Raw genomic sequence first — 20,000 nt, 5'->3', positions numbered from 1 at the left:
AGCAACAGAATAAGAGAAATAAAATAAAGAACTTTCACACCTGCGGCCATACCACCCTGAAAGCGCCCGATCTCGTCTGATCTCGGAAAGTAAGCAGGGTTGGGCCTGGTTAGTACCTGGATGGGAGACCGCCTGGGAATACCAGGTGTTGTAGGTTTTTAATTTTTTCTCACAGTCCGGGGAGAGCTTTTTGCCATGTGTTTCTTGCTCATCATCAAAGCTTTAAACCCTTATTTGAACCTTCTCACCTTCTCTGTCCTGTCCCAGGGCTTATAATTCTTTTTGTCTGACGACAAGCAGCAGCAGCAGCAGCAGCAGCAGCAGCAGCAGCAGCAGCAGCAGCAGCAGCAGCAGCAGCAGCAGCAGCAGCAGCAACAGAATAAGAGAAGTAAAATAAAAAACTTTCACACCTTCGGCCATACCACCCTGAAAGTGCCCGATCTCGTCTGATCTTGGAAGCTAAGCAGGGTTGGGCCTGGTTAGTACCTGGATGGGAGACCGCCTGGGAATACCAGGTGTTGTAGGCTTTTAATTTTTTCTCACAGTCCGGGGAGAGCTTTTTGCCATGTGTTTCTTGCTCATCATCAAAGCTTTAAACCCTTATTTGAACCTTCTCACCTTCTCTGTCCTGTCCCAGGGCTTATAATTCTTTCTGTCTGACGACAAGCAGCAGCAGCAGCAGCAGCAGCAGCAGCAGCAGCAGCAGCAACAGAATAAGAGAAGTAAAATAAAGAACTTTCAGACCTGTGGCCATACCACCCTGAAAGCGCCAGATCTCGTCTGATCTCGGAAGCTAAGCAGGGTTGGGCCTGGTTAGTACCTGGATGGGAGACCGCCTGGGAATACCAGGTGTTGTAGGCTTTTATTTTTTTCTCACAGTCCGGGGAGAGCTTTTTGCCATGTGTTTCTTGCTCATCATCAAAGCTTTAAACCCTTATTTGAACCTTCTCACCTTCTCTGTCCTGTCCCAGGGCTTATAATTCTTTTTGTCTGACGACAAGCAGCAGCAGCAGCAGCAGCAGCAGCAGCAGCAACAGAATAAGAGAAGTAAAATAAAAAACTTTCACACCTGCGGCCATACCACCCTGAAAGCGCCCGATCTCGTCTGATCTTGGAAGCTAAGCAGGGTTGGGCCTGGTTAGTACCTGGATGGGAGACCGCCTGGGAATACCAGGTGTTGTAGGCTTTTAATTTTTTCTCACAGTCCGGGGAGAGCTTTTTGCCATGTGTTTCTTGCTCATCATCAAAGCTTTAAACCCTTATTTGAACCTTCTCACCTTCTCTGTCCTGTCCCAGGGCTTATAATTCTTTCTGTCTGACGACAAGCAGCAGCAGCAGCAGCAGCAGCAGCAGCAGCAGCAGCAGCAGCAGCAACAGAATAAGAGAAGTAAAATAAAAAACTTTCACACCTGAGGCCATACCACCCTGAAAGCGCCCGATCTCGTCTGATCTTTGAAGCTAAGCAGGGTTGGGCCTGGTTAGTACCTGGATGGGAGACCGCCTGGGAATACCAGGTGTTGTAGGCTTTTAATTTTTTCTCACAGTCCGGGGAGAGCTTTTTGCCATGTGTTTCTTGCTCATCATCAAAGCTTTAAACCCTTATTTGAACCTTCTCACCTTCTCTGTCCTGTCCCAGGGCTTATAATTCTTTTTGTCTGACGACAAGCAGCAGCAGCAGCAGCAGCAGCAGCAGCAGCAGCAGCAGCAGCAACAGAATAAGAGAAGTAAAATAAAAAACTTTCACACCTGCGGCCATACCACCCTGAAAGCGCCCGATCTCGTCTGATCTTGGAAGCTAAGCAGGGTTGGGCCTGGTTAGTACCTGGATGGGAGACCGCCTGGGAGTACCAGGTGTTGTAGGCTTTTAATTTTTTCTCACAGTCCGGGGAGAGCTTTTTGCCATGTGTTTCTTGCTCATCATCAAAGCTTTAAACCCTTATTTGAACCTTCTCACCTTCTCTGTCCTGTCCCAGGGCTTATAATTCTTTCTGTCTGACGACAAGCAGCAGCAGCAGCAGCAGCAGCAGCAGCAACAGAATAAGAGAAGTAAAATAAAGAACTTTCACACCTGCGGCCATACCACCCTGAAAGCGCCAGATCTCGTCTGATCTCGGAAGCTAAGCAGGGTTGGGCCTGGTTAGTACCTGGATGGGAGACCGCCTGGGAATACCAGGTGTTGTAGGCTTTTAATTTTTTCTCACAGTCCGGGGAGAGCTTTTTGCCATGTGTTTCTTGCTCATCATCAAAGCTTTAAACCCTTATTTGAACCTTCTCACCTTCTCTGTCCTGTCCCAGGGCTTATAATTCTTTCTGTCTGACGACAAGCAGCAGCAGCAGCAGCAGCAGCAGCAGCAGCAGCAGCAGCAGCAGCAGCAGCAGCAGCAGCAGCAGCAGCAACAGAATAAGAGAAGTAAAATAAAGAACTTTCACATCTGCGGCCATACCACCCTGAAAGCGCCTGATCTCGGAAGCTAAGCAGGGTTGGGCCTGGTTAGTACCTGGATGGGAGACCGCCTGGGAATTCCAGGTGTTGTAGGCTTTTTCTTTTCTCACAGTCCGGGGAGAGCTTTTTGCCATGTGTTTCTTGCTCATCATCAAAGCTTTAAACCCTTATTTGAACCTTCTCACCTTCTCTGTCCTGTCCCAGGGCTTATAATTCTTTCTGTCTGACGACAAGCAGCAGCAGCAGCAGCAGCAGCAGCAGCAGCAGCAGCAGCAGCAGCAGCAGCAGCAGCAGCAGCAGCAGCAGCAGCAGCAGCAGCAGCAGCAGCAGCAGCAGCAGCAACAGAATAAGAGAAGTAAAATAAAAATCTTTCACACCTGCGGCCATACCACCCTGAAAGCGCCTGATCTCGGAAGCTAAGCAGGGTTGGGCCTGGTTAGTACCTGGATGGGAGACCGCCTGGGAATACCAGGTGTTGTAGGCTTTTAATTTTTTCTCACAGTCCGGGGAGAGCTTTTTGCCATGTTTTTCTTGCTCATCATCAAAGCTTTAAACCCTTATTTGAACCTTCTCACCTTCTCTGTCCTGTCCCAGGGCTTATAATTCTTTCTGTCTGACGACAAGCAGCAGCAGCAGCAACAGAATAAGAGAAGTAAAATAAAACACTTTCACACCTGTGGCCATACCACCCTTAAAGCGCCCGATCTCGTCTGATCTCGGAAGCTAAGCAGCGTTGGGCCTGGTTAGTACCTGGATGGGAGACCGCCTGGGAATACCAGGTGTTGTAGGCTTTTTCTTTTCTCACAGTCCGGGGAGAGCTTTTTGCCATGTGTTTCTTGCTCATCATCAAAGCTTTAAACCCTTATTTGAACCTTCTCACCTTCTCTGTCCTGTCCCAGGGCTTATAATTCTTTCTGTCTGACGACAAGCAGCAGCAGCAGCAGCAGCAGCAGCAGCAGCAGCAGCAGCAGCAGCAGCAGCAGCAGCAGCAGCAGCAGCAGCAGCAGCAGCAGCAGCAGCAGCAGCAACAGAATAAGAGAAGTAAAATAAAGAACTTTCACACCTGCGGCCATACCACCCTGAAAGCGCCTGATCTCGGAAAGTAAGCAGGGTTGGGCCTGGTTAGTACCTGGATGGGAGACCGCCTGGGAATACCAGGTGTTGTAGGTTTTTAATTTTTTCTCACAGTCCGGGGAGAGCTTTTTGCCATGTGTTTCTTGCTCATCATCAAAGCTTTAAACCCTTATTTGAACCTTCTCACCTTCTCTGTCCTGTCCCAGGGCTTATAATTCTTTTTGTCTGACGACAAGCAGCAGCAGCAGCAGCAGCAGCAGCAGCAGCAGCAGCAGCAGCAGCAGCAGCAACAGAATAAGAGAAGTAAAATAAAAAACTTTCACACCTGCGGCCATACCACCCTGAAAGCGCCCGATCTTGTCTGATCTTGGAAGCTAAGCAGGGTTGGGCCTGGTTAGTACCTGGATGGGAGACCGCCTGGGAATACCAGGTGTTGTAGGCTTTTAATTTTTTCTCACAGTCCGGGGAGAGCTTTTTGCCATGTGTTTCTTGCTCATCATCAAAGCTTTAAACCCTTATTTGAACCTTCTCACCTTCTCTGTCCTGTCCCAGGGCTTATAATTCTTTCTGTCTGACGACAAGCAGCAGCAGCAGCAGCAGCAGCAGCAGCAGCAGCAGCAGCAGCAGCAGCAGCAGCAGCAGCAGCAGCAGCAGCAACAGAATAAGAGAAGTAAAATAAAGAACTTTCACACCTGTGGCCATACCACCCTGAAAGCGCCAGATCTCGTCTGATCTCGGAAGCTAAGCAGGGTTGGGCCTGGTTAGTACCTGGATGGGAGACCGCCTGGGAATACCAGGTGTTGTAGGCTTTTATTTTTTTCTCACAGTCCGGGGAGAGCTTTTTGCCATGTGTTTCTTGCTCATCATCAAAGCTTTAAACCCTTATTTGAACCTTCTCACCTTCTCTGTCCTGTCCCAGGGCTTATAATTCTTTTTGTCTGACGACAAGCAGCAGCAGCAGCAGCAGCAGCAGCAGCAACAGAATAAGAGAAGTAAAATAAAAAACTTTCACACCTGAGGCCATACCACCCTGAAAGCGCCCGATCTCGTCTGATTTTTGAAGCTAAGCAGGGTTGGGCCTGGTTAGTACCTGGATGGGAGACCGCCTGGGAATACCAGGTGTTGTAGGCTTTTAATTTTTTCTCACAGTCCGGGGAGAGCTTTTTGCCATGTGTTTCTTGCTCATCATCAAAGCTTTAAACTAGACTTGTGCATTCGTCTTCGGGCGAACATGAAAACGAGCACGAAGAGGCCGTTTTTTTGTTCGTTCCGAAGGAACGTAGAACAGAATACAGTGCCGGCAAACCGTAGGCGAAGACGAAGACTCACAATCACGAAGAATCGAAGATTCTTCGTGATCGTCTTCGTTTTTGCCGCGCAACCGCCAAAATTTCAAACAGGAGTGAGCTGATCCTCGTCTGTCCAATCAGCTCACTCTTGTGACGTAACGCTAAGGGTCTCGTCCAATGCCTGTGCTGCTGTTTTTTGAATTCTGAAGGCGCCTTTATAAGACCAGAGCTTGCCTGAGAGATCCATTCATTTTTCGCTGTGACTGCTTTGGCAACACTGCTGTGCTGCATCCGAGCGTTACAGAGAGAGATTGTTCTGTTCTGTGTGAGACTGGTAAGCCTTAGCCTGCCATTTCTCACTGTGTACTTCATCCTCACTTCAGTGCTACTTAATTAATATATTTAATAATAATAATTTGATTAATTTAATTTTTTTAAAATTAATTTGTCATCAACTTTAGTGTAAGTGCTGTTGAGTTGACAGTGCACCCAGTGCCTCAGTGGCACTGGGGTGCCCTTGCCCTGGGCTGGCACTAGTGCCTATTGCCTGTCCTGCTTAAATAAATTAAATAGAATTTATAAATTACAATTTAATAGAATCTATAATTTAATAGTTCATTATAATATTATATATATATATATATTTGTCAGTCATATATATATATATACTATAGTATACTAGTGTAGAGTGTACTGTAGACATTCATCTACTAGTGTCTAATTTAAAATCAGTAATATTAATTAATATAATTAATAATTGAATTCATTATAAAATATATATATTTGTCAGTTATAGTTAGTAATAGTATACTAGTGTAGAGTGTACTGTAGACATTCAGAACATCTACTAGTGTCTAATCTAAAATCAGTAATATCAATAATTCTCTAATTCTTTCTTATCTTAATAGTTAATTAAATTAGCTATAAATAAAAGTAATAATATTAATTAATTACTACTAGCGTATAGTTCAGCTAATCTTATTAGTACTGGTGCTGCAGCTCTATAGTTTGTGCTTTGTTTTAGCAACAGTAAGAGACCAAGTCAATTTTTCTTAATTAATCTTTCATTTTATTTCATTTGTTTTGCTCACCTCAGTCCATCAGTGAAGTGAACTTGTTGGGCTAGTGAGTGCAGCTGCATAAGTGCTGTGTTTTTTTTTGATCAGCAAGCAGTGACGTTAACTGTTTTGCAAAGATTTTCTCATTTATTTTACATTTTATTTCAATTTTATTAAAAGTACCCTTAGTGTTTTGCTCACCTCAGTCCATCAGTGAAGTGAACTTGTTGGGCTAGTGAGTGCAGCAAGCAGTGAAGATAACTGTTTTGCTGTGACATTTTATTTTATTTCTAATTCTTTTCAAGAAAAATTGACTGTGACGAGCTGTACTAAGCAAAGCTTCAAGCTACTAGCTGTAGTACTAAAATAATTCTAATCTTCTTTAATCTTAATCTATAATATATTATAAATAATAATATTCTAATTCATAATCTATAATATAAGTAATTCTAATTCTAAATTCTAATTCATAATCTATATTCTTCTATCTATAATACATAATATATAAGTAAATTAGTTCTAATCTATTAATATTATATAACTTAATATTAATTAATAAATCATATACTGAATCTGATTTAACCTCACTTTAGCTTAGTGGGTTTGAGAGCGTCTGCCTAGAGGTAGACTTATAGTAAGGAAATATAGCTTTAGGCTAGCATAGTAGTAGGCTAAGCTCTTAGGCCCGTGTAAATTCAAATTAAAAATAAAATACTGCTAGTTATTAAATAGTTAATCTTGAGTTAATAATTTAAATAACTTTAGGATTTTGGCAGATTGCACACAGCACAGTGCAGTAGTGCATAGTTTTACTTTTTAAGCAGTAGCACTGAAGAGAACTTCCTCTAATTTTTTTGTCTTTAATTCGTTTTTCCTTTTTTTTATTTTTATTTTTTTATTTTTTTTTTATAGTTTTTTAAACACTACACTACACTACACTACACTACACTACACTACACACACAACACAAAATTTGAAATGGATCCTCCTTTTGGGACTAAGGAGGGACAAGCTCCATCTACCACCACCACCACCACCACCAGCACCACCACCAGCACCACCACCAGTTCTAAGATGCAGCCTTTGCGTCAGTCTAGTCGGCCAAGTAGGCCAAGCTCTCGCTTATCATTTGGGGAAGCATTGCTTGAAGGATCATCAAGTAAAGGAAAGGCACCAAAAGCAGGCAGTAGTAGTGCGGCTAGGCCCACAAGCTCTATGGTTTTTTACGGAAAGCCTAAAGCACCAGAAGCACGTTCAAAGTTAAAGGGTAGCACAAGTAGTACCAGCCCAGTGACTAAAAAGAAGTGCCTTTTGCCCCAAGCAGCATCTTCCCCATCCACCAGCAGCATGCAAGGTACCAAGCAGAGCCAAATTAGCAGCAAGACTCAGAGGGGTCCCAAACCAAAGCGATCTCATTCCTTTGTAGGGAAAACCACCACCACCACCCCCACCTCTACCGCCTCTACCACCACTAGTGCTGCGCCTACTGTTCCCACTGGTACCGCCACGCCATGTCCTCCTAGTACCTCTAGCAAGCCACCAAGTCCTTACAAAATTTTTGTAAAGACAGTTAGAGAGAGGGCTACACATAGTGGAACTCCACCTAGCGAGGTAGCAGAGGAGCCTGAGACTGAGAGGCCAAGTGCAGAGTCTATTCTTCCTGCTCGCACTACTACTAGTCACGAGTCTCACGACGATATCAGTCTTAGCTCCAGCCTAGCAGGAATTCCATTCGATCTGGCTAATGAAGAGCTAGACTATGAGCCAGAGGAAGTAGAGGAGATGAGTGGTCAGGAATCAGATTCCTCAGGGAGCAGTGTCCAAATGACTAGTGCACAATTTTCCCCTGAGCCTCCACCTTCTCCGCTACGATCATCACCATCACCACCACCAGCAGCAGCAGCAAAACCTAGCAAATCTAAAGCAATTAGCAGTCCCACTATGGCCAGTACTGTTACCACCAGTCCCACCACCACTAGTTCTGCCTCTGTTCATCCACCCCGAGCAGTAAGAGCAGCACCCAAGGCACACTCCAAGGCTATGCGCGCCCCAATTTGGGAGCACTTTGAAAATGTTGAAGAAGGGCGCTATGGAAAGTGCAAACATTGTGGGAAGCTAATAAGCAGAGGGAAAGTGTCTGGCCATTTTACCAGTGCTAGCATGAAGCATCACCTCAGCACTCAACACAACGCTGTGCTATTGGGGAAAGATGCAGAGGTAAAACTTAGTGCAGGCAGCATAGCTGGTGGCCGTGGAAAAACCCCAACAGCTTCTTCTTCTGAGCCAATAGCAGCAGCAGCAGCAGCAGCAGCAGCAACTAGTGCTGGCAGCCAGAGACCAAGGCAGGTTGGAGCACTGCATGCCCAGCCCACCCTGGAAGAATTTGGGGCATTCCACTCCAAGAGAACGATGCCCAAACAGCAGGCCAATAAAGTAACGCGACTTATTGGTCAGTTCATTGCTGTTGGAGGGGCATCCTTCTCCATGATTGAAGGGGAGCCTTTCAAACAATTGATGGCGGCTGTGGCTCCACAATACACAGTTCCGTCACGTTCCACTTTCAGCAGGAACATTGTCCCCTCGCTGTATCGGTCCTGTGTTGCAGCAGTGAAAGAGGAGCTTTCCAAGGCTGCTGGTCAGTGTGTTCATTTCACTACAGATTTGTGGAGTGCACCTAGCGCCCAGCATGCCTTTCTTTCTTTGACAGCACACTGGTGGCAGCCCGGTGTGTCTAAGGAAGTTGCTGCAGCAGGCTACCGATCATTCCTTCTCCATGCAGAAGTGATGGATGAAAAGCACACTTCCCAAAATATTCTGCATGCGATTAGGAAAATGTTTAGCCTTTGGGTGGGAGCAGAGGCGGGCACCAATGTTGAAGTTGGTTTTGTGGTAACTGACGGAGGTGCCAATATGGTGAAAGCGCTGCGAGATGGTCATATTGTTGGTGTGCGCTGTGCAGCCCACATCATCCATCTTGTAGTGAAGGCAGCAATGTCAGAAGGAACTAATGTGGCAGCAGTAGTTCTGTCCCGCTGCAGAAAGATCGCTGGGCACTTTCACCATAGTGTTAAGGCTAGCCAACTTTTGAGGGAAGAGCAAGAGAGGTCAGGTCTTCCCGTACACTGCCTACGTCAGGATGTCAGTACACGGTGGAACTCCACGTTAGACATGCTAGAGAGGATTTTGGAGCAGCAGAGGGCAATCCATAATCTTGCCTCAGAGCACAATATAGGGATTACCTCTCCATTGAATAGGGAGGATTGGACAGTGATCGCCCAGCTAGTGGCAGTCCTTAAACCATTCAGGGATGCCACAGAAAATTTAAGCTCAAACACTGCCAGTCTGGCCCAGGTAATCCCAGTGTTCTCCCATCTAGGCAGCAAGATGGATGTGTTCCTTGGAAACCGTGAGGCTGTTCAAGGTGGCACTCTACATCCTGACGTAGCAGCCATAGTCAGGAAGCTGAAGGATCTGCTAAAAGTACACCTTCGCAAGCGAATGGAAGAGAGTCCCGAAATGATGCTAGCGTGCCTTTGTGATCCAAGAATTAAGGGAAAGCTAGCTTTGAAATTCAATGTTCTCAGTAGCTACCGGGAGCAATTGGTCAACAAGGTGCGTGACTGGCAGCGTAAAATGGGAATGCTGTCCGAGGAGGGTGAGGTGCAGGAGGAGGAAGAGATGATGTGGTCTGCTACCCCTAGCAGCAGCATCAGCAGCAGTGCCACAAGCAGCACAACACAGCTGAGTGGAGCAGCTGCGTTTTGGGAAGAGGCACTTGGCAGTATAGTTGGACCATCTGACAGAGCTAGCAGCAGAAAGGAGAGTAGTGCTGCTGAAATGGTCAAACTTTACCTCTGTGAAGTTCCTTCTGCTCCTAATGTTGATCCTCTTAGCTACTGGGATGAAAAGAAGAGTGTGTGGCCTGCACTCTCATGGGTTGCGCAGCAGCTTCTATCATGTCCGCCAACCACTGTTCAAAGTGAGCGCGTGTTTTCTATGACTGGAAACATACTGAGTCCACAGCGCTCACGCATGGCACCTCATCTGATGGAGCAGATTGCCTTTCTTAAATTCAATCTGCCCAAATTGGGTTACCCAGCTCTTAGCTTGGAAAGTTAAATTTTTTCTCTCTAATGTTTAAGGTAGTTTCTCCCCCTGGTTGCACTTGCTGCGGTGTGGCAATGCCTGCTACCTCCGCTGGTGTAGCCAATTTACGCTAGGGCCTAGTGTCTGAGCTCTGTAAGTCCGCTCCCAAACGCCTAGGACTGACAGTCTTTGGATGCTTTGCCCTGGGGTGAAACAGGTGAGTGGGTCGTCAATTGCCCACTCATTCACCTTTTTCCGTTTCCAACGCTGCTGCTGGTGGTGGTGCCAGTATCTTTTGCCAGTTCGCTTCCTGGCTGAAATCATGCCTCAGATGTCCCTAATGGAAAGGGTAGTTTCTCCCCCCTGGTTGCACTTGCTGCGGTGTGGCAACGCCTGCTACCTCCGCCGGTGTAGCTAGCTTATGCTAGGGCCTTGTGTCTGAGTTCTGTAGGTCTGCTCCCAAACGCCAAGGACTGACAGTGCTTGGATGCTTTGCCCTGGGGTGAAACAGGTGAGCGGGTCGTCAATTGCCCACTCATTCGCCTTTCCCAATTCTGCTGCTGCTGGTGGTGGTGCCAGTGTCTCTCTTCAATGCCAGTTCGCTTCCTGGCTAGTGTCATGCCTCGAATGTCCCTGATGGTGAGGGTAGTTTCTCCCCCCTGGTTGCACTTGCTGCGGTGTGGCAACGCCTGTTACCTCCGCCAATGTAGCCAGCTTACGCTAGGGCCTTGTGTCTGAGCTCTGGAAGTCCGCTCCCAAACGCCAAGGACTGACAGTGTTTGGATGCTTTGCCCTGGGGTGAAACAGGTGAGCGGGTCGTCAATTGCCCACTCATTCGCCTTTTCCAATTCTGCTGCTGCTGCTGCTGCTGGTGGTGGTGCCAGTGTCTCTTCGATGCCAGTTCGCTTCCTGGCTAGTGTCATGCCTCAAATGTCCCTTATGGTAAGGGCAGTTTCTCCCCCCTGGTTGCACTTGCTGCGGTGTGGCAACGCCTGCTACCTCCGCCAATGTAGCCAGCTTACGCTAGGGCCTTGTGTCTGAGTTCTGGAAGTCCGCTCCCAAACGCCAAGGACTGACAGTGTTTGGATGCTTTGCCCTGGGGTGAAACAGGTGAGCGGGTCGTCAATTGCCCACTCATTCGCCTTTTCCAATGCTGCTGCTGGTGGTGGTGCCAGTGTCTCTTCTCTGCCAGTTCGCTTCCTGGCTAGTGTCATGCCTCAAATGTCCCTTATGGTAAGGGCAGTTTCTCCCCCCTGGTTGCACTTGCTGCGGTGTGGCAACGCCTGCTACCTCCGCCAATGTAGCCAGCTTACGCTAGGGCCTTGTGTCTGAGTTCTGGAAGTCCGCTCCCAAACGCCAAGGACTGACAGTCTTTGGATGCTTTGCCCTGGGGTGAAACAGGTGAGCGGGTCGTCAATTGCCCACTCATTCGCCTTTTCCAATGCTGCTGCTGCTGCTGCTGCTGCTGCTGGTGGTGCCAGCATCTCTTCTCTGCCAGTTCGCTTCCTGGCTAGTGTCATGCCTTAATTGTCCCTTATGGTAAGGGCAGTTTCTCCCCCCTGGTTGCACTTGCTGCGGTGTGGCAACGCCTGCTACCTCCGCCAATGTAGCCAGCTTACGCTAGGGCCTTGTGTCTGAGCTCTGGAAGTCCGCTCCCAAACGCCAAGGACTGACAGTCTTTGGATGCTTTGCCCTGGGGTGAAACAGGTGAGCGGGTTGTCAATTGCCCACTCATTTGCCTTTTCCAATGCTGCTGCTGCTGGTGGTGGTGCCAGTGTCTCTCTTCAATGCCAGTTCGCTTCCTGGCTAGTGTCATGCCTCGAATGTCCCTGATGGTGAGGGTAGTTTCTCCCCCCTGGTTGCACTTGCTGCGGTGTGGCAACGCCTGCTACCTCCGCCAATGTAGCCAGCTTACGCTAGGGCCTTGTGTCTGAGCTCTGGAAGTCTGCTCCCAAACGCCAAGGACTGACAGTGTTTGGATGCTTTGCCCTGGGGTGAAACAGGTGAGTGGGTCGCCAATTGCCCACTCATTCGCCTTTTCAATGCTGCTGCTGGTGGTGGTGCCAGCATCTCTTCTCTGCCAGTTCGCTTCCTGGCTAGAGTCATGCCCAAAATGTCCCTAGTGGTAAGGGCAGTTTCTCCCCTCTGGCTGCGTCTGTCTGCGGTGTGGCAACGCCTGCTACCTCCGCCGGAGTGGCCAGCTTACGCTAGGGCCTAGTGTCTGAGCTCTGGAAGTCTGCTGCCAAACGTCTAAGACTGACAGTGTTTGGGTGCTTTGCCCTGGGGTGAAACAGGTGAGTGGGTCGCCAATTGCCCACTCATTCGCCTTTCCCAATTCTGCTGCTGCTGCTGCTGCTGGTGGTGCCAGTGTCTCTTCGATGCCAGTTCGCTTCCTGGCTAGTGTCATGAATCAAATGTCCCTAATGGTAAGGGCAGTTTCTCCCCCCTGGCTGCCTCTGTCTGCGGTGTGGCAACGCCTGCTACCTCCGCCGGAGTGGCCAGCTTACGCTAGGGCCTTGTGTCTGAGCTCTGGAAGTCTGCTGCCAAACGTTTAAGACTGACAGTGTTTGGGTGCTTTGCCCTGGGGTGAAACAGGTGAGTGGGTCGCCAATTGCCCACTCATTCGCCTTTCCCAATTCTGCTGCTGCTGCTGCTGCTGGTGGTGCCAGTGTCTCTTCGATGCCAGTTCGCTTCCTGGCTAGTGTCATGAATCAAATGTCCCTAATGGTAAGGGCAGTTTCTCCCCCCTGGCTGCCTCTGTCTGCGGTGTGGCAACGCCTGCTACCTCCGCCGGAGTGGCCAGCTTACGCTAGGGCCTAGTGTCTGAGCTCTGGAAGTCTGCTGCCAAACGTCTAAGACTGACAGTGTTTGGGTGCTTTGCCCTGGGGTGAAACAGGTGAGTGGGTCGCCAATTGCCCACTCATTCGCCTTTCCAATTTTTCAATGCTGCTGGTGGTGGTGGTGGTGGTGGTGGTGCCAGCATCTCTTCTCTGCCAGTTCGCTTCCTGGCTAGAGTCATGCCCAAAATGTCCCTAATTGTAAGGGCAGTTTCTCCCCCCTGGCTGCCTCTGTCTGCGGTGTGGCAACGCCTGCTACCTCCGCCGGAGTGGCCAGCTTACGCTAGGGCCTTGTGTCTGAGCTCTGGAAGTCTGCTGCCAAACGTCTAAGACTGACAGTGTTTGGGTGCTTTGCCCTGGGGTGAAACAGGTGAGTGGGTCGCCAATTGCCCACTCATTCGCCTTTCCCAATTCTGCTGCTGCTGCTGGTGGTGGTGCCAGTGTCTCTTCTCTGCCAGTTCGCTTCCTGGCTAGTGTCATGAATCAAATGTCCCTAATGGTAAGGGCAGTTTCTCCCCCCTGGCTGCCTCTGTCTGCGGTGTGGCAACGCCTGCTACCTCCGCCGGAGTGGCCAGCTTACGCTAGGGCCTTGTGTCTGAGCTCTGGAAGTCTGCTGCCAAACGTTTAAGACTGACAGTGTTTGGGTGCTTTGCCCTGGGGTGAAACAGGTGAGTGGGTCGCCAATTGCCCACTCATTCGCCTTTCCCAATTCTGCTGCTGCTGCTGCTGCTGGTGGTGGTGCCAGTGTCTCTTCGATGCCAGTTCGCTTCCTGGCTAGTGTCATGAATCAAATGTCCCTAATGGTAAGGGCAGTTTCTCCCCCCTGGCTGCCTCTGTCTGCGGTGTGGCAACGCCTGCTACCTCCGCCGGAGTGGCCAGCTTACGCTAGGGCCTTGTGTCTGAGCTCTGGAAGTCTGCTGCCAAACGTTTAAGACTGACAGTGTTTGGGTGCTTTGCCCTGGGGTGAAACAGGTGAGTGGGTCGCCAATTGCCCACTCATTCGCCTTTCCCATTTTTCAATGCTGCTGCTGGTGGTGGTGCCAGCATCTCTTCTCTGCCAGTTCGCTTCCTGGCTAGAGTCATGCCCAAAATGTCCCTAATGGTAAGGGCAGTTTCTCCCCCCTGGCTGCCTCTGTTTGCGGTGTGGCAACGCCTGCTACCTCCGCCGGAGTGGCCAGCTTACGCTAGGGCCTTGTGTCTGAGCTCTGGAAGTCTGCTGCCAAACGTCTAAGACTGACAGTGTTTGGGTGCTTTGCCCTGGGGTGAAACAGGTGAGCGGGTCGCCAATTGCCCACTCATTTGCCTTTCCCATTTCCTTTTCCATTTCATTATTTTCCTTCTGATACACAACCAACCAAACATAACACACACAATAACACATATAACACATATAACACACAGTGACATCACACATAACACACATACACACACACTTACAATGCACAAAACACAAGGACCTTTTCCTTGTTATTTGCCCTGGCCTTCACTCACTAATAGCATTACATTAACACTATAACTCACACTTCACCCTATAACATTTTTCCATCCACATACCTGCCAACAGACCCAACTTTTTCAGGGACAGTCCTGCTTTTTTCCAGTCCTGTCCCATCTAATTTAGCTAAACTAGGTATGCAAAATGCAAATACACATAGGTAGGTATAGCTCGGTAGGTAACGCTACTATAAACATTTAATAAATATAATCAAGTACTAAATAATAAATCTAACTTTAAAATACATTTAAATAAACCCCTATTTTTTTTTTAAAAAAAAACATTAAAATTAAATTATTATTATTTAGACATAATCCATCTTTAACCAAACCAGTGCACTGCTACTAATCTTAAACATAACCGTACATTAACCCTAAGCTATTTTTTAGTTCTTGTCCAACATTTTTCCATCAGCATACCTGCCAACACACCCAAGATTTTGGTGGACAGTCCTGCTATTTTCCAGTCCTGTCCAATAAGTAAGTTGGGTTGTTGCAAAGTATGCCATTGTAAATAGGTAGCAAATGTTAGGCATGTAAAGTGGTCCAAAATCAATTTAAAAATGTAAAATATTCCCTATTCTTTTATTAAACATCTATGGACAGTACACCTCGGTATGTGTGTGCAACTCTATTGGTCGTTTCGGCAGGGGGCTCGCCTGCCATCAACGAATGAAGTGCATTCTGCAGTTCTGCAATTCACTCGTTGATGCCAGACCAGCCCCCTGCCGAAACGACCAATAGAGCTGCACACACGTACCTTCACGGCAGCTGCTGCTGCTGTGATGTGTTATTAACCCCGTATTAACCCCTGCTAGGCAACCAGGAAGAAAACGAAGATTAAACGAGCACGAAGAATGTCCGCGAATATTCGCCCGAAGAGAAGACAGGAACGGGCGAATATTCGCGGAATACGAAGATTTTTTTTTCCCCGAAGACGAGCACGAAGACGAACACGAAGAGCCCCCTGGTGCCCAAGTCTACTTTAAACCCTTATTTGAACCTTCTCACCTTCTCTGTCCTGTCCCAGGGCTTATAATTCTTTTTGTCTGACGACAAGCAGCAGCAGCAGCAGCAGCAGCAGCAGCAGCAACAGAATAAGAGAAGTAAAATAAAAAACTTTCACACCTGCGGCCATACCACCCTGAAAGCGCCCGATCTCGTCTGATCTTGGAAGCTAAGCAGGGTTGGGCCTGGTTAGTACCTGGATGGGAGACCGCCTGGGAGTACCAGGTGTTGTAGGCTTTTAATTTTTTCTCACAGTCCGGGGAGAGCTTTTTGCCATGTGTTTCTTGCTCATCATCAAAGCTTTAAACCCTTATTTGAACCTTCTCACCTTCTCTGTCCTGTCCCAGGGCTTATAATTCTTTCTGTCTGACGACAAGCAGCAGCAGCAGCAGCAGCAACAGCAGCAGCAGCAGCAGCAGCAACAGAATAAGAGAAGTAAAATAAAGAACTTTCACACCTGCGGCCATACCACCCTGAAAGCGCCCGATCTCGTCTGATCTCGGAAGCTAAGCAGGGTTGGGCCTGGTTAGTACCTGGATGGGAGACCGCCTGGGAATACCAGGTGTTGTAGGCTTTTAATTTTTTCTCACAGTCCGGGGAGAGCTTTTTGCCATGTGTTTCTTGCTCATCATCAAAGCTTTAAACCCTTATTTGAACCTTCTCACCTTCTCTGTCCTGTCCCAGGGCTTATAATTCTTTCTGTCTGACGACAAGCAGCAGCAGCAGCAGCAGCAGCAGCAGCAGCAGCAGCAGCAGCAGCAGCAGCAGCAGCAGCAACAGAATAAGAGAAGTAAAATAAAGAACTTTCACACCTGCGGCCATACCACCCTGAAAGCGCCTGATCTCGTCTGATCTCGGAAGCTAAGCAGGGTTGGGCCTGGTTAGTACCTGGATGGGAGACCGCCTGGGAATTCCAGGTGTTGTAGGCTTTTTCTTTTCTCACAGTCCGGGGAGAGCTTTTTGCCATGTGTTTCTTGCTCATCATCAAAGCTTTAAACCCTTATTTGAACCTTCTCACCTTCTCTGTCCTGTCCCAGGGCTTATAATTCTTTCTGTCTGACGACAAGCAGCAGCAACAGCAGCAGCAACAGCAGCAGCAACAGCAGCAGCAACAGCAGCAGCAACAGCAGCAGCAACAGCAGCAGCAACAGAATAAGAGAAGTAAAATAAAAATCTTTCACACCTGCGGCCATACCACCCTGAAAGCGCCTGATCTCGGAAGCTAAGCAGGGTTGGGCCTGGTTAGTACCTGGATGGGAGACCGCCTGGGAATACCAGGTGTTGTAGGCTTTTAATTTTTTCTCACAGTCCGGGGAGAGCTTTTTGCCATGTTTTTCTTGCTCATCATCAAAGCTTTAAACCCTTATTTGAACCTTCTCACCTTCTCTGTCCTGTCCCAGGGCTTATAATTCTTTCTGTCTGACGACAAGCAGCAGCAGCAACAGAATAAGAGAAGTAAAATAAAACACTTTCACACCTGTGGCCATACCACCCTTAAAGCGCCCGATCTCGTCTGATCTCGGAAGCTAAGCAGCGTTGGGCCTGGTTAGTACCTGGATGGGAGACCGCCTGGGAATACCAGGTGTTGTAGGCTTTTTCTTTTCTCACAGTCCGGGGAGAGCTTTTTGCCATGTGTTTCTTGCTCATCATCAAAGCTTTAAACCCTTATTTGAACCTTCTCACCTTCTCTGTCCTGTCCCAGGGCTTATAATTCTTTCTGTCTGACGACAAGCAGCAGCAGCAGCAGCAGCAGCAGCAGCAGCAGCAGCAGCAGCAGCAGCAGCAGCAACAGAATAAGAGAAGTAAAATAAAGAACTTTCACACCTGTGGCCATACCACCCTGAAAGCGCCAGATCTCGTCTGATCTCGGAAGCTAAGCAGGGTTGGGCCTGGTTAGTACCTGGATGGGAGACCGCCTGGGAATACCAGGTGTTGTAGGCTTTTAATTTTTTCTCACAGTCCGGGGAGAGCTTTTTGCCATGTGTTTCTTGCTCATCATCAAAGCTTTAAACCCTTATTTGAACCTTCTCACCTTCTCTGTCCTGTCCCAGGGCTTATAATTCTTTTTGTCTGACGACAAGCAGCAGCAGCAGCAGCAGCAGCAGCAGCAGCAGCAGCAGCAACAGAATAAGAGAAGTAAAATAAAGAACTTTCGCATTATGAGGTATCATTCTGGTGTGCTGTGTGGTCTCTTTCTTTCCTTTCACCCCCCCCCCTTTTTTTTTTTTTTTTTTTTTTTTTTTTTTTTTTTTTTTTTTTTTTTTTTCTTTTTCTTTTTTCTCCTGTTTGTTCGTTTGTTTGCCCCCTCTCCTTTCTTCCCCGATTTCCCTCTTCTCCCCTTCCCCTTGTGTTTCCCCCTTTTTCACCTGGTCCCAGTACTGGGATCTTTGCCCTCCAGGGCTGTTCCGTCCCCTTTTTTTTTTCTTTTTTTTTTCACTGCCTGATGGCGTATGGTGCCACGACCTGGGGACTCTACCTACGGGTTGGCCCATTCCCTGGGAGGGTTTTCCTTCCCATGAATATTTACACTAACTCATATCGTGCTTATGTTTCCCAGGCATGGTCCTGGATGTAGCTGTCTCTGAGCCTTTTTTTCCTCATGTTGGTTTCCTCCTCACTACCTTAGTTCGGTGAGGCCTGAGACTTTCAGCAACACCAGTGACGTCGCTGTTGCTTTGTGTATGCACTTGTTTTACGTTACATTGGTTAATATCTGACGATGTTTCTGTTATTTGCACGTCATAATCTCACACAAAAAACGAAAAATGGGCGTCTGGGCGCCGCTTTACTCTGACCTATATGTATTTTCTTTGCATGTTCTGTTATATGCTGTGCCTGGATGCCAATAAAAACCTTTTTAATCGAAAAAAAAAATAAAGAACTTTCACACCTGCGGCCATACCACCCTGAAAGCGCCCGATCTTGTCTGATCTCGGAAGCTAAGCAGGGTTGGGCCTGGTTAGTACCTGGATGGGAGACCGCCTGGGAATACCAGGTGTTGTAGGCTTTTAATTTTTTCTCACAGTCCGGGGAGAGCTTTTTGCCATGTGTTTCTTGCTCATCATCAAAGCTTTAAACCCTTATTTGAACCTTCTCACCTTCTCTGTCCTGTCCCAGGGCTTATAATTCTTTTTGTCTGACGACAAGCAGCAGCAGCAGCAGCAGCAGCAGCAGCAGCAGCAGCAGCAGCAGCAGCAGCAGCAGCAGCAGCAGCAACAGAATAAGAGAAGTAAAATAAAAAACTTTCACACCTGCGGCCATACCACCCTGAAAGCGCCCGATCTCGTCTGATCTTTGAAGCTAAGCAGGGTTGGGCCTGGTTAGTACCTGGATGGGAGACCACCTGGGAATACCAGGTGTTGTAGGCTTTTAATTTTTTCTCACAGTCCGGGGAGAGCTTTTTGCCATGTGTTTCTTGCTCATCATCAAAGCTTTAAACCCTTATTTGAACCTTCTCACCTTCTCTGTCCTGTCCCAGGGCTTATAATTCTTTTTGTCTGACGACAAGCAGCAGCAGCAGCAGCAGCAGCAGCAGCAGCAGCAGCAGCAGCAGCAGCAGCAACAGAATAAGAGAAGTAAAATAAAAAATTTTCACACCTGCGGCCATACCACCCTGAAAGCGCCCGATCTCGTCTGATCTTGGAAGCTAAACAGGGTTGGGCCTGGTTAGTACTTGGATGGGAGACCGCCTGGGAATACCAGGTGTTGTAGGCTTTTAATTTTTTCTCACAGTCCGGGGAGAGCTTTTTGCCATGTGTTTCTTGCTCATCATCAAAGCTTTAAACCCTTATTTGAACCTTCTCACCTTCTCTGTCCTGTCCCAGGGCTTATAATTCTTTCTGTCTGACGACAAGCAGCAGCAGCAGCAGCAGCAGCAGCAGCAGCAGCAGCAGCAGCAGCAGCAACAGAATAAGAGAAGTAAAATAAAGAACTTTCACACCTGCGGCCATACCACCCTGAAAGCGCCCGATCTCGTCTGATCTCGGAAGCTAAGCAGGGTTGGGCCTGGTTAGTACCTGGATGGGAGACTGCCTGGGAATTCCAGGTGTTGTAGGCTTTTTCTTTTCTCACAGTCCGGGGAGAGCTTTTTGCCATGTGTTTCTTGCTCATCATCAAAGCTTTAAACCCTTATTTGAACCTTCTCACCTTCTCTGTCCTGTCCCAGGGCTTATAATTCTTTCTGTCTGACGACAAGCAGCAGCAGCAGCAGCAGCAGCAGCAGCAGCAGCAGCAGCAACAGAATAAGAGAAGTAAAATAAAAAGCTTTCACACCTGTGGCCATACCACCCTGAAAGCGCCTGATCTTGTCTGATCTCAGAAGCTAAGCAGGGTTGGGCCTGGTTAGTACCTGGATGGGAGACCGCCTGGGAATACCAGGTGTTGTAGGCTTTTAATTTTTTCTCACAGTCCGGGGAGAGCTTTTTGCCATGTGTTTCTTGCTCATCATCAAAGCTTTAAACCCTTATTTGAACCTTCTCACCTTCTCTGTCCTGTCCCAGGGCTTATAATTCTTTCTGTCTGACGACAAGCAGCAGCAGCAGCAGCAGCAGCAGCAGCAGCAGCAGCAGCAGAATAAGAGAAGTAAAATAAAAAACTTTCACACCTGCGGCCATACCACCCTGAAAGCGCCCGATCTCGTCTGATCTCGGAAGCTAAGCAGGGTTGGGCCTGGTTAGTACCTGGATGGGAGACCGCCTGGGAATACCAGGTG

The 20,000-nt window shown here is 48.1% G+C and overlaps 21 non-coding genes and 5 pseudogenes across 21 annotated transcripts in view; all 26 read left to right on the top strand.

The window, feature by feature from the left end:
- The first annotated feature begins 38 nt into the window (after positions 1 to 38).
- LOC128485727 (5S ribosomal RNA) lies at positions 39 to 157 on the top strand. The gene has a single exon (XR_008352055.1). It is a non-coding gene; the product is annotated as a 5S ribosomal RNA (ribosomal RNA).
- A 251-nt stretch (positions 158 to 408) lies between these two features.
- LOC128486253 (5S ribosomal RNA) lies at positions 409 to 527 on the top strand. Its single transcript, XR_008352560.1, has one exon. It is a non-coding gene; the product is annotated as a 5S ribosomal RNA (ribosomal RNA).
- Positions 528 to 742: 215 nt separating this feature from the next.
- Positions 743 to 861, top strand: LOC128486026 (5S ribosomal RNA). Its single transcript, XR_008352346.1, has one exon. It is a non-coding gene; the product is annotated as a 5S ribosomal RNA (ribosomal RNA).
- A 206-nt stretch (positions 862 to 1,067) lies between these two features.
- LOC128485238 (5S ribosomal RNA) lies at positions 1,068 to 1,186 on the top strand. The gene has a single exon (XR_008351584.1). It is a non-coding gene; the product is annotated as a 5S ribosomal RNA (ribosomal RNA).
- Positions 1,187 to 1,407: 221 nt separating this feature from the next.
- Positions 1,408 to 1,526, top strand: LOC128486876 (5S ribosomal RNA). Its single transcript, XR_008353149.1, has one exon. It is a non-coding gene; the product is annotated as a 5S ribosomal RNA (ribosomal RNA).
- Positions 1,527 to 1,744: 218 nt separating this feature from the next.
- LOC128485823 (5S ribosomal RNA) lies at positions 1,745 to 1,863 on the top strand. The gene has a single exon (XR_008352150.1). It is a non-coding gene; the product is annotated as a 5S ribosomal RNA (ribosomal RNA).
- Positions 1,864 to 2,066: 203 nt separating this feature from the next.
- On the top strand, positions 2,067 to 2,185 carry LOC128485680 (5S ribosomal RNA). The gene has a single exon (XR_008352008.1). It is a non-coding gene; the product is annotated as a 5S ribosomal RNA (ribosomal RNA).
- Positions 2,186 to 2,430: 245 nt separating this feature from the next.
- Positions 2,431 to 2,539, top strand: LOC128487419 (uncharacterized; annotated as a pseudogene).
- A 279-nt stretch (positions 2,540 to 2,818) lies between these two features.
- On the top strand, positions 2,819 to 2,927 carry LOC128487091 (uncharacterized; annotated as a pseudogene).
- Positions 2,928 to 3,115: 188 nt separating this feature from the next.
- LOC128486505 (5S ribosomal RNA) lies at positions 3,116 to 3,234 on the top strand. Its single transcript, XR_008352799.1, has one exon. It is a non-coding gene; the product is annotated as a 5S ribosomal RNA (ribosomal RNA).
- A 270-nt stretch (positions 3,235 to 3,504) lies between these two features.
- On the top strand, positions 3,505 to 3,613 carry LOC128487605 (uncharacterized; annotated as a pseudogene).
- A 227-nt stretch (positions 3,614 to 3,840) lies between these two features.
- LOC128486354 (5S ribosomal RNA) lies at positions 3,841 to 3,959 on the top strand. The gene has a single exon (XR_008352655.1). It is a non-coding gene; the product is annotated as a 5S ribosomal RNA (ribosomal RNA).
- A 248-nt stretch (positions 3,960 to 4,207) lies between these two features.
- LOC128486024 (5S ribosomal RNA) lies at positions 4,208 to 4,326 on the top strand. Its single transcript, XR_008352345.1, has one exon. It is a non-coding gene; the product is annotated as a 5S ribosomal RNA (ribosomal RNA).
- Positions 4,327 to 4,529: 203 nt separating this feature from the next.
- Positions 4,530 to 4,648, top strand: LOC128487034 (uncharacterized; annotated as a pseudogene).
- Positions 4,649 to 15,407: 10,759 nt separating this feature from the next.
- On the top strand, positions 15,408 to 15,526 carry LOC128485822 (5S ribosomal RNA). Its single transcript, XR_008352149.1, has one exon. It is a non-coding gene; the product is annotated as a 5S ribosomal RNA (ribosomal RNA).
- Positions 15,527 to 15,744: 218 nt separating this feature from the next.
- On the top strand, positions 15,745 to 15,863 carry LOC128485292 (5S ribosomal RNA). The gene has a single exon (XR_008351635.1). It is a non-coding gene; the product is annotated as a 5S ribosomal RNA (ribosomal RNA).
- A 236-nt stretch (positions 15,864 to 16,099) lies between these two features.
- Positions 16,100 to 16,218, top strand: LOC128485042 (5S ribosomal RNA). Its single transcript, XR_008351398.1, has one exon. It is a non-coding gene; the product is annotated as a 5S ribosomal RNA (ribosomal RNA).
- A 252-nt stretch (positions 16,219 to 16,470) lies between these two features.
- LOC128487090 (uncharacterized) lies at positions 16,471 to 16,579 on the top strand (annotated as a pseudogene).
- A 185-nt stretch (positions 16,580 to 16,764) lies between these two features.
- Positions 16,765 to 16,883, top strand: LOC128486504 (5S ribosomal RNA). Its single transcript, XR_008352798.1, has one exon. It is a non-coding gene; the product is annotated as a 5S ribosomal RNA (ribosomal RNA).
- Positions 16,884 to 17,111: 228 nt separating this feature from the next.
- On the top strand, positions 17,112 to 17,230 carry LOC128486023 (5S ribosomal RNA). Its single transcript, XR_008352344.1, has one exon. It is a non-coding gene; the product is annotated as a 5S ribosomal RNA (ribosomal RNA).
- Positions 17,231 to 18,177: 947 nt separating this feature from the next.
- On the top strand, positions 18,178 to 18,296 carry LOC128485603 (5S ribosomal RNA). Its single transcript, XR_008351933.1, has one exon. It is a non-coding gene; the product is annotated as a 5S ribosomal RNA (ribosomal RNA).
- Positions 18,297 to 18,538: 242 nt separating this feature from the next.
- LOC128486422 (5S ribosomal RNA) lies at positions 18,539 to 18,657 on the top strand. The gene has a single exon (XR_008352720.1). It is a non-coding gene; the product is annotated as a 5S ribosomal RNA (ribosomal RNA).
- Positions 18,658 to 18,884: 227 nt separating this feature from the next.
- LOC128485690 (5S ribosomal RNA) lies at positions 18,885 to 19,003 on the top strand. The gene has a single exon (XR_008352018.1). It is a non-coding gene; the product is annotated as a 5S ribosomal RNA (ribosomal RNA).
- A 224-nt stretch (positions 19,004 to 19,227) lies between these two features.
- LOC128485226 (5S ribosomal RNA) lies at positions 19,228 to 19,346 on the top strand. Its single transcript, XR_008351572.1, has one exon. It is a non-coding gene; the product is annotated as a 5S ribosomal RNA (ribosomal RNA).
- A 213-nt stretch (positions 19,347 to 19,559) lies between these two features.
- On the top strand, positions 19,560 to 19,678 carry LOC128486142 (5S ribosomal RNA). Its single transcript, XR_008352456.1, has one exon. It is a non-coding gene; the product is annotated as a 5S ribosomal RNA (ribosomal RNA).
- A 212-nt stretch (positions 19,679 to 19,890) lies between these two features.
- The window catches only part of LOC128485280 (5S ribosomal RNA), a 119-nt gene continuing 9 nt past the window's right edge, over positions 19,891 to 20,000 (top strand). Inside the window, exon 1 of the ribosomal RNA XR_008351624.1 lies at positions 19,891 to 20,000. This exon is cut by the window's right edge and continues 9 nt beyond it. This is a non-coding gene — a ribosomal RNA (5S ribosomal RNA).

Source organism: Spea bombifrons, chromosome 3 (assembly GCF_027358695.1).
Source record: "Spea bombifrons isolate aSpeBom1 chromosome 3, aSpeBom1.2.pri, whole genome shotgun sequence".
NCBI lineage: Eukaryota > Metazoa > Chordata > Amphibia > Anura > Pelobatidae > Spea > Spea bombifrons.
The sequence above is the reverse complement of the archived record's forward strand: the minus strand, read 5'-3'. Positions and strand labels throughout refer to the sequence as shown.